General features: G+C 38.5%; 1 protein-coding gene across 3 annotated transcripts in view; it reads right to left on the reverse strand.

The window, feature by feature from the left end:
- The window catches only part of LOC147575596 (uncharacterized), a 323,504-nt gene that overhangs the window by 54,738 nt on the left and 252,311 nt on the right, over positions 1 to 16,455 (reverse strand). The gene's annotated exons all lie outside the window — the stretch shown is intronic.

The following is a 16,455-nucleotide window of genomic DNA, read 5'->3' on the forward strand; positions in this document are numbered from 1 at the left end:
CCAGAAAATCGATGTTCTCTTGAACCAATCAAAGAACAATGATAGATGAAATTTTAAGTAGGTGTAGAGAAGAATTGAATAAAGTAAAGTACTTATAGATGATAAGCAGAAAACTATAGCAAAATAAGAGTAGAAGAACATGTCCTTAACCTAATGAAGAATATCTAATGATAAGGTACAGCAAACAGACGACTTAAAACTTAATGGTAAAGCTTTATTATCTGTGAAGTACAAGAGAGTCTACAATCTGTTAAGAATTAATGAGAGGGTTCAGTAATTTACTATATATACCAGATCTACCTTCTGAAATCTAACATTTCTTTACAACCTTCCATATCAGCAGTAATAAATCTAAAATTAATAACAAAAGACACCATTAAAAATGAAAGAAATGAAAAGGCACTTACATATAAATCTGACAAAAGATGTGATAACAGACCTAAGAAATTAAGGGAAAAGCTACAAACAGTTGTGAAGAACATAAAATAAAGACACATTAACTAGAGATGTACGAAAATTGCATAAACATGATGATTTTTAGCAAAAATTTTATATGAATTAATACAATTACAAAGAGCATCGCACAGGGTGTTTCAAAGAACTTGACCCATGAACCATCTGGAAAGTTAAAGGACAAAGAATATTCTAAAAGAAAAGTAGAGGAGGAGGCAGAATAAGAACTTGTCATATTATTTACCAAGATTTATTAAAACACTGTTCTGGTGGAGTAGTGCAGACATATTACAGAACTGGAAGAAAATGGAAAACCCAGATTAGACTTACTCGTATGTAAAAACTTGATGGGTGACAAAAGAGGTATTAAAAACCAGTGGGAGACACTGTAACAAACATTGCTTGAAAAATAGCTGTTCACAGGGAAAATAAGATAGATAATATAGATCCCTAAGTTATAAAGAAGACAGATTAGTTTCAGATGAAAAAGAGCCTATATCCAAAAAGCTGATCTTGGGAACATTTAGAAGATATAGGAAAATACCTTTATTATAGTAAAAATTTCAAGAATACAAAAATACAACTGTAAATGTATAAAATTCAGCTTTGTATGGTAAAAGATATTTCAATGAAATAAAAAGAAAAGCCACCTTATTAGGAAAAATACTGACAGTGAATATAGACATGACAATAGACTACTGTGCATAATGTGTAATTTATACCTGCAAATTGATCAGAAGAAAAGAAGAAAAATAGTACAATAAAAAAATGGAGGGGCACCTGGGTGACTCAGGTCATGATCTTGCAGTTCATGGGACTGATCCCGCGTCAGGCTCTGCACTGATAATGTGGAGCCTGCTTGAGATCCTCTCTCTACCCCTCATTTACTTATGCTCTCTCTAAAAAGAAATAAACAAACAAAAAAAAAAAATGGAAAAAGATCTAAACAGTTCCACAAAGAGCAAAAACAAGTGTCTAACGTGGAAACTTGCTGAACCTCACTACTTATTAGAAAAATGTCAATTAGAACAATGTGGTATTTGACAGCCATCATATTGATAAAATACAAAAACCTGATAATTTCAAGTGTTTGGATGGACGAGGGCAAATGTGAGTTCTTACATTGCCATATGGGAGTGTACGTTTGCAAAGCTATCTTGGATACCCATTTAGCAGTACATACAAAATTGCAATCTACCCAATTGCCAATCACTCAGGGAAAATGGACAAACTACTGTTAATCTTATAACAGAATAGTTTGCAACAGTTAAAAAGAATCAACTAAATGCAATTTTAAGTGAAAATGCAATTGCAAAGAACATGCAAAAGATTTCTGCAATTTAGTTTGAAATGAATTTAAAAACTAATATGAATTAATGGATGCATAGAGAGATGAATACATGGAGGGAGAGATTAATGATAAAGGAAGTATAGTAAAATGTTAATGATGAAATCTAAGTGGTAGTTGTGTAGGTATTGAGTATAAAACTCTTCCAACTCTGCTGTATGTTTGAAATTTTTCATAGTAAATTGCTGAAAAGAAGAACATGTTCAACATGATAACATTTTGTAAGTATTCAAAAAGTATATTAACGTCCATGGAGAAACACATAAATAATAAAATTATAATATCCACGGAAATGACACACACCAACTTCAAGATGGTTATATCTAGAAAGTGAGGAAGGGAAAGGACTGGAGGGTGAGGATTTAGTTCTATCAGTCATATATCCTTGCATTAAAGTAAGAGAGAGAGAGAGAGGGAGAAGTGCAAAACAAATACAGCAAAATGTCTGCACCATCAACATTATCTTAAAAGGATAATATTGGCTAAAAGAGCCAGATTAAAAAAAAAGAAAAAGAAAAAGAAAAAACATTTCTATGGTATAAGGCCTATTGTATAAGTTTTAAATTTAACACAATCCTATATTTTGCATCTGGATATAAGCATATGTAATAAAAGCATAATAATACAAATATGAAAATGCTCATCGGATTAAGAAATATCAGTTACCCCAGGGAAAGGAAGGAGCCAAATGGGTTAGGGAGTGGTAAAGGTCATTTTAATTGAATTTGCAGCATTATACTCCTCAAAACAATTTCACTTTTGACAAATCTGGATAATAGAACACAGTTTCTCATGTTTTAAAATTTTCATGACGCATAATAAAAAAAGAATCATAAATCTGTAGAGTATAAAAGAATGACCCTACTTCTCAAGTCAGAAACTGCAACACAAAAGAAAAGACTCTCCCATGATGCATGGCATTTTACTAGCACATTTCAAAAATTCTTTTTCCAATTAGTCAATGATATTAGCTTATATCATTGATTATAATGATTTTTTAGAGTATATTCATTGGTTACTGTACATATGATAATCCTTCTCTGCTCTGTGGCCATTATTTTATATATCTTACATTGCATTCCCAAATTATAAAGTTTAAAGAGTTCTTACTGATGACTAGATACAATCAGATAACCAAACTGAGGTTTCACTGGCATTATTCTGAACAGTTCTCTTTCCCTTTTATTAAGGAGAGGAGATCACAAGCACTAACTAAGAAACTCCTTGGGGAAGTTGCATGTCCAAAAGGACTCTTTAATTCAGCATCTAGCAATGCACAATTGTTTAAGACAAGGGCATCTTGATTAGATTGAAAGCAGAAGTTCTACAATGGTTACAGTTAAACTCTTTCAGGTCCTCATTTGACTTTACCAGGTAAGAAAGTCAACACTAGAGCACAGGCATCCAGAGTGACTTGAACAATGCAGAGGATTCTGGAACTGTGATAGGGTTCTTTGGAACAGTAACTAGAGAACTACAAAGGGACACTGGCTTCATTATGAGACAAGAGGGCCTAAAAGTCAGATTTCTATTTCTTTCGGATGAGGCACTGGACTGAACTCCCCTCAATGGGGCCAAGTGTTCCGTGGCTGAACTGTGTACGGATATATGAGAGAAACGAGCCTTCAAAGGATCATTAAGGCAGATGCCTACTCATTTCCTTTCTCCTTCTTTCCCTTCCATAGTACTATATAATTTTTTCCTGCTGAAAGAGCACATTCACAGCCATGACAAAGCCCTCCTTTAAATCCATCCATCAATTTGAAGTGGTTTCTACTTTACAATTTCAATCCATCCTACTTCCATCTCCTTGGAGGGAAAGTACAATGGAAGTGCGAAGTGCTAATAACATATACATCCTCAACTCTTTCACAGGGGTATTGTAAAGACTAATGAGTTATTGTTTGAAAAGACCTTTGTGGCTTTCTGATGAAAGGTGGAACACACATACAGTTTTGAATGTTTTATTTTGTTGTCATTGTTGGTGTTATAATTACAATAGTTGTATAGTCTGTGAGGCATACCGCCAGCCAAGCATCTCCTTCTCTCTCCTTCCTTGTTTACTCTTGAAAAGTAAGCCTGCTGTGCTCAGTACATCTTGGTTGTGTTAATCACTTTTTACTATGCTGACAGACACTGTGGACCAAACTCTGGATTATTTAGTTTGCTGAAAGGCCAGACTCAACATTTCGGAAAACTCTCTGACCTTTATAACATTCCTCTTTCCCTTTCCCCATCCCTAAAGTGTATCTCCTCACATGTGCTACACTTTCTATTTTGAGTGTTTGTCTAATCTGCTACATTTCGCTGGGGAAATCTGGAAATCCCTGTTGAGTAGCAGAGGAAGGTATATTCTGCCCCCTTATAAAATGGAGGCTAATCATCTTTACAGATCTATAACAAGGTACACATGAGCTCAAAAGCATCACTCAAGGATAATTGTGCATAGGTCTTTATGTGCAAGCCAATTCCTCTAGCTCCTCTTTGACCCTGGGTTCTGGGGGGCTGTTTTGCATTTATTGAACAGTACACCTTTTCCCTGATGCCTGCCTCTCTCTTGTTATGTATGGGCTGTCTCTGTCTAAAATCCCTTATGCTGATTTTCCAGACACGTTTATTTATGTTCACTCACTAATTGAAAATCTCATATTTGAAGTTATTATTCTGATTGATGTCTGTCATTTTGATCAAGCAGTAGCTCACAGATGCTTTGTTAGAACAATTTTACAAGTGAGTTTATCATCATGCCTTTCTCTCTTGACCTTCTCTATGGCTGGTAGCAAAAAAATTCAGTGGAGGCTCAGAAAGAGGAGATGTTTGGCAAGCCTCCCAAATTTAAGTTTCATTGTGTCTTTACTACTGAAAACAATTCCTCTACTTCAGATGTTGTTAGCAATAATGGAGGAGAAGCACAGCAGTCAAACTCAGTGCAAAGGAACAAAGACAGGTGGAATGGTGACCTCTCCCATCAGTCGGAACTACCTCTCTCTGTCCCCAAGCTGAGCCCACCTTCTCACTGTCCTACAGAGATAATAGTCTGGGGTTGAAGTGGGGGGACAAGTTTAATTGTACCTGCTACTTAAAGATTCACTGTGGTGCACTGAGACAGTGCCCTGAGACAGTCTGTGTGTCCTCATTCAACAGATGCCACCGTGTACCTTGATACGACAATGTTTGGTGGTGTGGCATTAGGAGTTCATGGTGTTGAATGGAAGGAGAAAGATATTTACAGCTAGGTCTTGTTTCCACCTTTAGTAGTTCTTGGACAAAAACAAGTCATTTTATCTCTCTGAGTCTTAAATTTTTCCTTGGCAAAGTGAAGATTCTCATGTGCTGTTTATTTCTAGGTTAAAGATTAAATCGCTTCGAACTTTATTGTTTAAAAACTATGGGAAAATGGGTTGTTTTTATTGTGGTTCAAACCATTTAAAATGAAATATTACTGTTATTATGTGGGATAATCTTCAAGGTGTATTTTATTTATTTTTTTTTTTTAAATTTTTTTTTCAACGTTTATTTATTTTTGGGACAGAGAGAGACAGAGCATGAACGGGCGAGGGGCAGAGAGAGAGGGAGACACAGAATCGGAAACAGGCTCCAGGCTCTGAGCCATCAGCCCAGAGCCCGACGCGGGGCTCGAACTCACGGAGCGCGAGATCGTGACCTGGCTGAAGTCGGACGCTTAACCGACTGCGCCACCCAGGCGCCCCTCAGTGTCTTCATTTTTAAAAACAATCTAAAATACACCTTGAGGGGCGCCTGGGTGGCGCAGTCGGTTAAGCGTCCGACTTCAGCCAGGTCACGATCTCACGGTCCATGAGTTCGAGCCCCGCGTCAGGCTCTGGGCTGATGGCTCGGAGCCTGGAGCCTGTTTCCGATTCTGTGTCTCCCTCTCTCTCTGCCCCTCCCCCGTTCATGCTCTGTCTCTCTCTGTCCCAAAAATAAATAAACGTTGAAAAAAAAATTTAAAAAAAAAAAAAATGAAGACACTGAAAACTGACTGGTTTTTGTGATAGGTGAAGTTCAGAAAAGTTTGAGATTCTGAGTTACTTCAGACGGGAGGGCACTGCAAGGTGGAAAGGGACTCAGAAGAAAGAGGTGTGGGACAGAGAAAGCAAACTTTCAAGCACTTCCACACATTTGCTAAGTCCTATCAACTTGTTTGTTTTGTTAGAAAAGTGTTTCCCTAAGTATGTAGGTTGCTCTACAACCAAATATATTCATGTTCAAATAAATCTGGTTAAAGCTGCAAATGATACTCCTGCTTTGAAGATTAAGAATACCCATTCCCATAGTTAAGTTCATTCTATCAGAAGCTTATTTCAATGTATTTCATTCAAATTTCTCAAATCTATTTGAATCACAACTTTTTATTTATCACAAAGATTCAGATCCCAAGAAACTACTACTTTCTGAAACAGTTTTAAAAACCCTGCATTAGACCGTCAGCCTCCTGTGATTAGGTACTTTTGTCTATAGAATCATGAACCATTAGTGTTGGAAGGACTTTGAGCTCATTTAATCCAACCCTGCGCCTAATTGCATGGATTTTTTCTGTAGGAGGAATTCTTCTTAACACATGAGCACTCAGACTTTGCTTAAGTATCTTCAAAAATCCTACCTCATGAGGCCAAAAAGACTAATGGAGGAAAGCTTTAATTTTTGGAAAGTGATTCAGATTGAGTACAAATTTTAGTTTCTGATTACTTTACATCAATGATTTAAATTTCTCTTAGGATTCTCCTTTCCATTCTTTTACTTACTTTTTTTTTAATTATTTAAAGTCTTTTTTTTTTTTTTTTTTTTACACTCTTCCAGATACTGGAGATATTTCAATGAAGAAGACTGACAAACACTCTGCTCTCACTGAGCTTGCAATCTTTGTGTGGAAACAAACAAATCAAGGACATTAGTACATAATATAGCACCAGGATACATTATGTGGAGAGAAAGCAATATTAGAAATAGAAAAGGGAAGATAGAGGGAGTATCGTCAGGGAGGTCCTCTCTGAGTAGGAGAGAGTTGTGCAGACACCTGAAGAAAGGGAGAGGAAAGCGAGTGCACTAGGAATGGAGAGTGTGGTCCCAACACCCTGAATAAACTGTTGGAGGAGAAGCAGAAGGATCTTAGTGAAAAATGGACAAGAGAGACATGAGGTTGGACCAGATGGCAGGAGTATGGATACCAGGGTAAGGCCTGTGGATTGTGTTCAAGGTGAGATGAAAGCCACTGCCAGATCCAGAACAGACTGATGGTATCATTAGCATTAAGTTTCCAAAGGGATCTCTCTGGCTGCCCTGTGGAGAACAGACCATAAGGGAAAAAGCAGAAGCAGGGAAATAAGAGACCACTGCCATGGATGAATATGTCCCAGACTCCTTATCTTTGGTGATCTATTGGCCAACCTCCAGGCCCATGTTCCTCTGGACATCCTCCTACTATAACCCCAATAATTTCCAGTGAACTTAGTCACTTATGAGCCCATCTCCACCACTTCTGATAGACCAGCAGCTCTGTTGAGGCAAAGACCATGACTTACTTTTCATCCTGTCCCTAGAACCAACTGCAGTGTTGGGCACATGCATACTTAAATGAAGTCAGGCCGAATTTCTCTACAAGTGTCAGCCTTAAAGGTCTGCATTTGAAGCCAGTTATGTTAATTTTTTTGTCTAAAAATTCACCTCGAGTTTATCTCCCCTTTCCACATCTGTCTCTCTATTTTCACAAATCAGGTAAACTGTGCCTTCTCTTATGAAGCCATTCGTAACTTTACCTGTGTTACCAAAGCATTTTCCTACTTTGTTTATAGTTTGTCTTATCAGTAATTACTGTTCTTTTGCTGGCCTTCTCTAGGGTTTGTGGTCATAGAAAAGACATCTACACATCACTTTATCTCCGGACTATGGTGACTAACCCAAATAAGTAATTAAGCACTGTTTATAAGGAAAGGAATTGTAGAAATGAAGCATTATGCACAATTTCAAATTAGGGTTCCTTAATAAACAATTCCCTTCTTTTTTTGATGGCCAAATAACACTGCAGTGTTTCACAATAGCTGAAAGAACTTGTATTCTGAAAAAAAATGGGGGCACATGGTCAAACTACCTAGATGAAAAGGCAAAAGTATAACAAAGGCTTCTTAGTATAACTAAGGTTTTTGGGAGTATGAAAGGATGAAGAGAGGAAACACACTGTGTGATATTTCATAAATTTGATATAGCTGGGAAAAAACCCTTCCAAATATAGACATATTGGTATTAAAGCAGTTCCCCTTATTTGTGGTTTCACTTTCCATGTTTTTAGTTACCCACCATCACCCATGATCTGGAAGCAGATAATCCTTTTTCTGACATATCATCAGAAAGTCAAGAGTAACATAACAGTAGGTCACAATGCCTATGTCATTCACCTCATTTCATCTCATCACTAGGCATTTTATCGTCACACACATCACAACAAGGGTGAGTACAGTACAATAAGATATTTTGAGAGAGAGACCACATTCACATTATTTTTATTACAGTATATTGTTATAATTGTTCTATTTTATTATTGTTAATCTCTTACTGTGAATCATTTATAAGTTAAACTTTATCATAAGCATATATATATATGAAAAATAGTAAGTATAAGATTCAGTACTATCCACGGTTTCAGGAATCTACAGGGGATCTTGGAACATATTCTCCATGGATGAAGGGGATATATTGTACTTACTGGAGAATGGATATAGTTCCAGAATCAGAATTATTTGATTTAGATAAGTGGAAGTGGGACAAGTGATGTCCAAAGTAAAATCAGAGGTTACAAATAGTATTTCACATTTTGAGAACTCTAAATCAGAATTATTAAAAATCAGAAAACAAACAGACCAATAACCTCTTAAAACATGGGTTCAAAGGGGCGCCTGGGTGGCTCAGTCAGTTAAGAGTCCGACTTCAGCTCAGGTCACGATCTCGCGGTCTGCGAGTTCAAGCCCCGCGTCGGGCTCTGGGCTGATGGCTCAGAGCCTGGAGCCTGCTTCCGATTCTGTGTCTCCCTCTCTCTCTGCCCCTCCCCCGTTCAAGCTGTGTCTCTCTCTGTCTCAAAAATAAATAAACGTTAAAAAAAAAATTAAAAAAAAAATATGGGTTTAAAAATCATGGAAGATTTTCATTCAATGACTTAGCTTTATGAAATTTTGGCAATTGTTTAAAAACTAGAAGTTTGGATAAGAAAGGTATTGCATAAGAAAAAATTAATATGAAACAAAACACCTATCAATAATATTTATAGTTGCCTTTAACGAGATTCCAAATCCACTGGCCGATTAACTCCAACCACTTTTTTTTTTTTTTTTTAATTTCTCAGGGTAAAAACCAACTGAGCTTTTAAGCCAGTCAAGGGAAAGTATATTATTTCCATCCTCTTTTTAAACACTCTATAAAGAACTCTCTCGTTCATAATAGCTTTGTTTACTGCATAGTACAGCATGTTCTAATTATCACCCCTGCCTCACTAACCACACGGCTTATGTTCCCACACTCATCAGTTATTTTTATGCCTCCTGCAGAAATGAAGAGAACATTAATAAGAATAATACTTGGGGAATAACATTTTTGATAAAACTAGAAAATCAGAGCATTTCAGTTAAATTGACATGACCCATTACCAATAGCATAATTTCTCTTCTGTTTTCATTTGTGATTTGCTGTCAGTCCCTAATCTGAATCTTTCCCTCTTTTCCCTAATAATTTATTTGGTGATTACTCAAATTGCTGTTTATTTTTCCCTGTCACTGAGTTTGCTTCATTCTTTTCCCATCTTTAGGAATTCATTCTTCCATCTTTTTTGTTCTTTCCATGTTTTGAAATTCTGTCTTACTTCCATTTTCTTTTGCTTTATATTCTTCTCATTTTCTCCTTTGCTCTTTTTGTCTCCCTCCTTTCCCTCTCTCCTATCCTCTACTTATAATAACTTCTCTAATTATGGACAGAAAATATCTTTTTATACCCTTGACTGACAAGAATGTATATACATATATATTGATATGGGAGTTAATACATTTTCAGCATAAGAAATGGGACTGGTGGGAATGTCAAATGAAACATTAAAACATTGCAGAATCACCACATAAGCTGAGTAAGGCTTAAATAATATTTGCATGGCAAAGAATCTAAATAAAGGAGCAAGAGCAACCAAGTAGAAGAGAAAATAACTATAAAAGTGATTCTTGCAAAAAAATAAATAAATAAAAATATGTTGGCACAGAGCTGCGTGAATCTTTCCAATCTGTGAAAGGTGAAGTTAATATGCTTTTTTCACACAATCTTTTTTAACATTTAAAAATATGTATGTGAGCAAATAGTTCTCATGAGACTGAGGAGGCAACAGGTCTCACGTCATGAAGGACCACCTTTGCTGTGCTGTTGATTTCACCATTCAAATAGTGGTTACTGTTGGTAGGAATCTTTTCTAGGCTATAAACCTTAAATGGATAGGAAAGAAAACACACACACACACACACACACACAAGAGGGAAAGATTACTAATTAAAAGTGAAAGAAGCGGCAAGGCTAGATACAGCAGACCGTGGATACACACATTTTCAGCGATGACTCAGGAGCACGTTTGGATAGATTACGTCAACGCTTCCCTCAATAGTTGAATATAATCATCCCTGTGAACTGATTGAAGTTTGAAAAAATAGCAACTAAGACTTCTTTCACATGCTTATAATCAGCTCTTGGAAATATTCCACTTTAGATAAAATGGCTACCAAGAGAATGTCGGTATGATACAGAAATATTTCAGATGAGTACATATGCATTAGTTGCACTTAGGGCTGAACTCCCCCTGAAACCTTTTATACCAGCGCCTAAAGGGGCAGCAACTTTGCTGGAGTGGACATCTAGCCCAGTGGTGTCTTTGTCCTCTAGACCCACGGTCGGGTCCAGCACCAGCTCCAGCCCTGCTTCCCAAGGCTCATGGTGTCTTCAGCTTCTTTGTTCCTCCATCCCAAGTGAGCATCCCTTGAACAAAGTTATTGTGATACATATTAAAATTAGGGGCGCCTGGGTGGCGCAGTCGGTTAAGCGTCCGACTTCAGCCAGGTCACGATCTCGCGGTCCGGGAGTTCGAGCCCCGCGTCAGGCTCTGGGCTGATGGCTCAGAGCCTGGAGCCTGTTTCCGATTCTGTGTCTCCCTCTCTCTCTGCCCCTCCCCCGTTCATGCTCTGTCTCTCTCTGTCCCAAAAATAAATAAACGTTGAAAAAAAAATAAAAAATAAAAAAAAAAAATAAAATTAAAAAAAATGAGCAGCCTTTCCCTGCCTCCTAGTATATCCTTGGCCTAAACAGCCACCGTTTGTCTTTGCTTCCTGGCAGCATCTGTCTCAGAAGAGACCTACCGTGGAGCCCAAGGAAGTGCAGTGTAGACGGGCAGATCACATACTGACTGCAGCCCTCCCGCTTCGGTGCAAAGGGTGGGCAGTGCATAGGTTAAGCACAAAACTAAATAAAAGCTATTTTGAGTTTTGATTTACTTTCTGTAGTCTCTGAGGAAAAAGGCATTATGGTGCCTCAGCCCTGATGATCTGAGGAAACAGGAGGGAGTTGAGATCTTCAGAAAACCCCATTAACCAGGCCACCAGCATGACCTGGCTTCCAGGCAAGGGCAACTGTATCCACAACTGTACCTGTATCAGACCTTGTTTCCAAACACACACTCAGCACAGTAGGACCATGCAACAGCCAATATTCGGGAAACAGGAAGATAGTCACCATCTAGCTACACTGATGCCTTGCTAGACATCTCTCTGTGGGTGCAGGAGAGGGATATGTTCAATCCCTAGTTGGGAGGGGTACTTTAAGAAATGGGGGTAGGACTCAGCAGGTGTGGAAGAGAACTAAAACCAGCCTTATTACTGAGCACAAAATAGAGTGACTGTTAATGGCATGTGATTTACAAAGACTCAGGATTTCCAGAGTCTGGTTGTCACAAAAGGAGAACTGGGACATGTTTACTTGGGAGAGACAGACACTACAGAGATGGGAAGTATGAAAGAGTAAGACATTGGCCCTAGCAGCTTCATCTGGGACCTTGGCTTTTGTGCCTGGGCCTGGGAGGATAACTCCAAGTTCCAATGCATTTAAGCCAGTGGAGAAGCACAGAGGGGCATTGAAACATCACCTGGAATTCTTTTCAAGTATTACTTAGAACTGAATCTGTGGTTCTGAGTGCCACTGGATGACAAAGACTGGAGAAAATGCAGAAGCTGTCCAAGGTCCACCCTTGTAACATGTGGTATGAAAAGGACAAATGACATACCATGCCCATAGCTTCCTCTTCCCTTCCCAGCTGGAAACAAGAGTCCCTATCAGGTCCCCTGCTATACTTTCTGCCCTCTCCCAAATGAAGACACTGGAGAAGAAGCTTGTTGTTACCATGGTTACACAAAAGCTAGTGCATCAACACAGTCTCATTCCTTTGAAAACATCTTCAGCTGTGACCCATCAGACTGGTTTGCAGACAAATCTATAGCACCTTAAAGACATTTATGGAGAAGAAAATGTTTGTGTGTTCAGGCTGGTGATGGAGTGTTCCTTGGCTCTGCTTTGTGTTGGCAAAGACAACCGTTTTCTGGTTGTATACACAGAAATGGAAGGTTTCCCTTGTTATGAAATCCAAGTATTTGTCTAGCAGAGCTCAGCACATGCCCCTTTGGCCAGTGGTTTGTATGTTGAGGGACGCACATGCTACTTAAACCAAACCTGCTTGTTTCTGCCCACCTTCCATGGTTAAGACCATTAATGACATCATTGCCTTCTTTTCTCTATCTTCTACCCCATCAAAATCAGTTTTCAATCTATGAGGGAGAGAGTCTCTCACTCCTTGGGAATGCTAGGACAAGCAATTCTCACACTAAAAAGTCAAAGGATAATCCATTCTGGTATCTTAATTTAAAAGGCTTATCAGGAAACATTTACAGGGTTTATTTTCAAAAGGAAATAAATGCATCCTCTGTAATTTCATGTACTTTATATAAATACACAGAATAACCTTCAGTTCACTCCATCCATATGCAAAAACAGTCATTTGTAAAAAATGTTTTTCTCCTCCATTAAATAGAATTCAATTGCTTTCCGTTTTTCCCCTTTCTCTCCTCAGGTCTTGCTGTCAGCTGGTACTATCAGCAATGATTAAACATAAGCAAGCATTGCGATTCATCAAGAACTGATAGACTCATCACTGATGTAAACATTCTTTAGTCTCAAGGTCAGATCAGGTAGGGAGCCAGGACAATTTCATACACAGACATGTGAACCTGAGTTTATGTAAATCCATCTATTGTCACATCATTACTGAACCATACACACAGACACACACAGATACACACATATGCATCTCAACCACCATTTTATGAAATATAGAGGCTTGGAAAGAAATTATTATTCAGTTAGGTATAAAAATGTTTGCATTTCTGACTTCTTAGAACTTCAAAGAAAGAGAGTCAGAAACTAGTATTTCATCTTAGTAATTCAGCCTGCTAGCTCACCAGCTTCCTGGAGCTCACATGGAAATCTCCCAGCGAGAGCACCACTGTATTATATTCTGCCTCCAAATATGCATACAAAAAGCTTAAAGCTCAATGAGATACATAGAAAAATATTTTCTCTTAAACATTAGAGAACAGAACAGAGCTAGCCTTGGGACCACATACCGGAAAACTCAAACCTGTATGAATCTGCATAAGGAACGCAAGTCAGTCTAAAATCCTTATATCTGACTTCCTTCACCCTTCTGCATCTTAAACTTCCAATCTGGGAGATACAGAATTTCTGTGTACTTTTCAATACTGGGAATTCGTTTAAAATTCTCTCCTCCCCTAATTTCTGTGACTCATTGAACCCTACTGACTTACTTCTTACTCTTCCTTCTGCTTTTACTGTACATTTTATACACGCCCCGTGTACTCGGTTTCTACTGCTGCGCTAGGAATTTATTACAAACTTGGTTTAAAACAATGGGGATTTACTCTCTTACAGTTCTGGAGACCAGAAGTCTGAAACAGTTTTTACAGGACTGAATTCAAGGTATGGGCAGGGCTCCTTCTTTCTGGAGGCTCTGGGAAGGAATCTATCCTTTGATTCTTCTACGTTCTAGAGGCCTCCAGCATTCCCTGCCCTGTGGCTGCATCACTCCCAATTTCTAGTCTCCTTTCTTCTGCAGGCAAATCTCCTTCTGCCTCCCTCTTCCAAGGACACTTGAGATTACATTTACAGCCCGCCAGGATAACCTCCCCTTCACAAGAGTTTAAACTTAATCCAATCTACAGAGCCCCTTTGCCATAGAAGGTGACTTCCATGGGTTTCAAGGACTAGGGCATGGTTATCTTTGGGAGCATTATTCACTCTACCACACCCTGCTTTCTCAGCTCTTTTGTGTTTACCCTTTTGTGGTAATATCGTAACAGTACTCCAACCGGTCTTAGGGTGTTCAAGCCTCTGCACTCCCTGCTTGCTGACCTAAGTCTCCTGCTCTATCGTAGAACTAACCAACTTTCCTTAAGGTTTGCAGACCACTGACCTTGCGGAGTGAAAGACCAAACTTGCCCAGCAGATAAGGCCTGACCACATTCAAAGTCAGCTGATGCCAGCAAGTATGTTCAGGTTCCCGAGGACCTACAACTAACCACCTGAGCAAGGCTTCTCCTGCACGTAGCTCCTATCATTTCCTGCCCCTTCCCCTTTCAAACCTTCCAACTTCACCTGGACAGGGAAGAGGGTCTTCTTAGGTTCCTGGCTTCCAGAATAAAGCAACTTTCCTTTCCCACCCTCACTTGTCTCTTGAGTATTGATTTTTGAGCCGCAAGCAGCTGAACCCAAATTTGGAACTGGCTCTCTGTCCAGTAACAATATCTTCTCTGTCCCATTGCCTTCTTTATTCGGGAGTCTAGTATTCTAAATCTCCAGTGGAGGTCTTAGATTTAACATCCAAACTTGACTTTCCATATAGCTTTGGCTCACCTCCACTCAAATGGTATGCTCAAAGCAAATTGAAAATGCCTTAAATTTAACGCAGAGACCCCTTCCTCTCTTCAGAGAGATACATAAGTATCCATCATTCTCATTATTACCCATATTTGCACCTGCAGTAACATTGACAGAGACCTTTCCCTATTGTCCATAACTTCTCTCACTTGTCTAAAGTCTTCCTTTGATGTTTTTTATGCTCTCCTTTTTGTCTTTCTCAAATCCACCACAGTAGACATTATAATTATTTTCTTGAACTTCCCTGCCCCTAGTGTCTCCCCATTCTAGTTTATCACATATTTCACTTCCACTACAGCCGTTCTTCTAGACTACTTTGGTTAGTGTCATTCTCTTCCTCAAAACACTCAGTGGGCTTCCCAAGGGCTTGAGTCCACTTTGGTAGATCTTCATCAAGCTAAAGTAGCCTCAACTTTTTTCAATTGCACACCATTTTCTCCTGTATAATAATCTCCCCGTATTAGAATCAAGCCTCCTCATCTCCCCTTTTGTGGATTTACTGATGTGATTCTTTCACCTTTGATTCCATCCCTGATCACCCAAGTCAGCTACTCCTTTTCTTGAAGTCAAAATTATTTTATGTCCAGCTCTCCTAACATCCATGTATATGGATGTCAAGTATTCAGAACATGCTTGTTAAATAGATTAACTACTTTTGTAGAGAGGAAGGAAACAAATAAGGTATGATTCACAGAACCTTTACTATGTCAAAAGCTTGCACAGTTTATGTTTTTGAAGAAGCCAGATGTAATTTTCTCAAGGGGAATATTGAAAAATTCTCTCACGTGACTTTTTATTTTTTTGATTTATTTTTATTTTTTAAGTTTATTTATTTATTTTGCGAGAGAGAGAGACAGAAAAGGAAAGAGAGAGAGAGAGGGAGTGAAAGAGAGAGAGAGAGAGAGAGAGAGAATCCCAAGCAGACTCCACACTGTCAGCAAAAACCCGACACAGGGCTCAAACTCACAAATGGAACCATGAGACCATGACCAGAGCCAAAATCAAAAGTCATATGCTCAACCGACTGAGCCCCCCAGGCACTCCTCTCACATGACATTTTAAAATTATATTTTAGTTTTCTTGGGCATCAGTTTCTCAACTTATCTTGGTCCTGCATTTTGCAAGCAGGATGGAAACTTAAAAAAAAAAAATTAAAGTTCTGCCTTTCTTTTCTTTTGCACATCATTTGATTTTGATGGATACCAAGAGACATATATCAGATCCTGAACAGGATCCCATTGAGAGTTCCCACGGCACTTCAGTCACTTAGTCATGATCTATGCTCTCAACAGTTGAAGATAATGACTTCAGGAACAATCTTTCATGGGTTTCATATTAAATGAGACGAAAGTGCAGGCACGGCATTAAAGCACCTTGTTATTTGCAGAGTACTTAGAGTAACCTTAAATATGGAGATGATCAAATTTCATGACCTTTAGTTTTAATTCTTCCATCAAATCTTCTTGTGTAATTCCTCTTTTTAATAAAGATGTGTGTGTGTGTGGTGTGTGTGTGTGTGTTTCTGCCTAAATCAACCTAGACACTTAATACAACATTAACACTTTAGAGTTAAATACGGAAGCCAGGAAATGACAATATAAATATACTTATTTTTATTGTAA

The sequence above is a fragment of the Puma concolor genome, chromosome D3 (genome assembly GCF_028749965.1).
Source record: "Puma concolor isolate L17-30 chromosome D3, mPumCon1.1.hap2, whole genome shotgun sequence".
Taxonomy (NCBI): domain Eukaryota; kingdom Metazoa; phylum Chordata; class Mammalia; order Carnivora; family Felidae; genus Puma; species Puma concolor.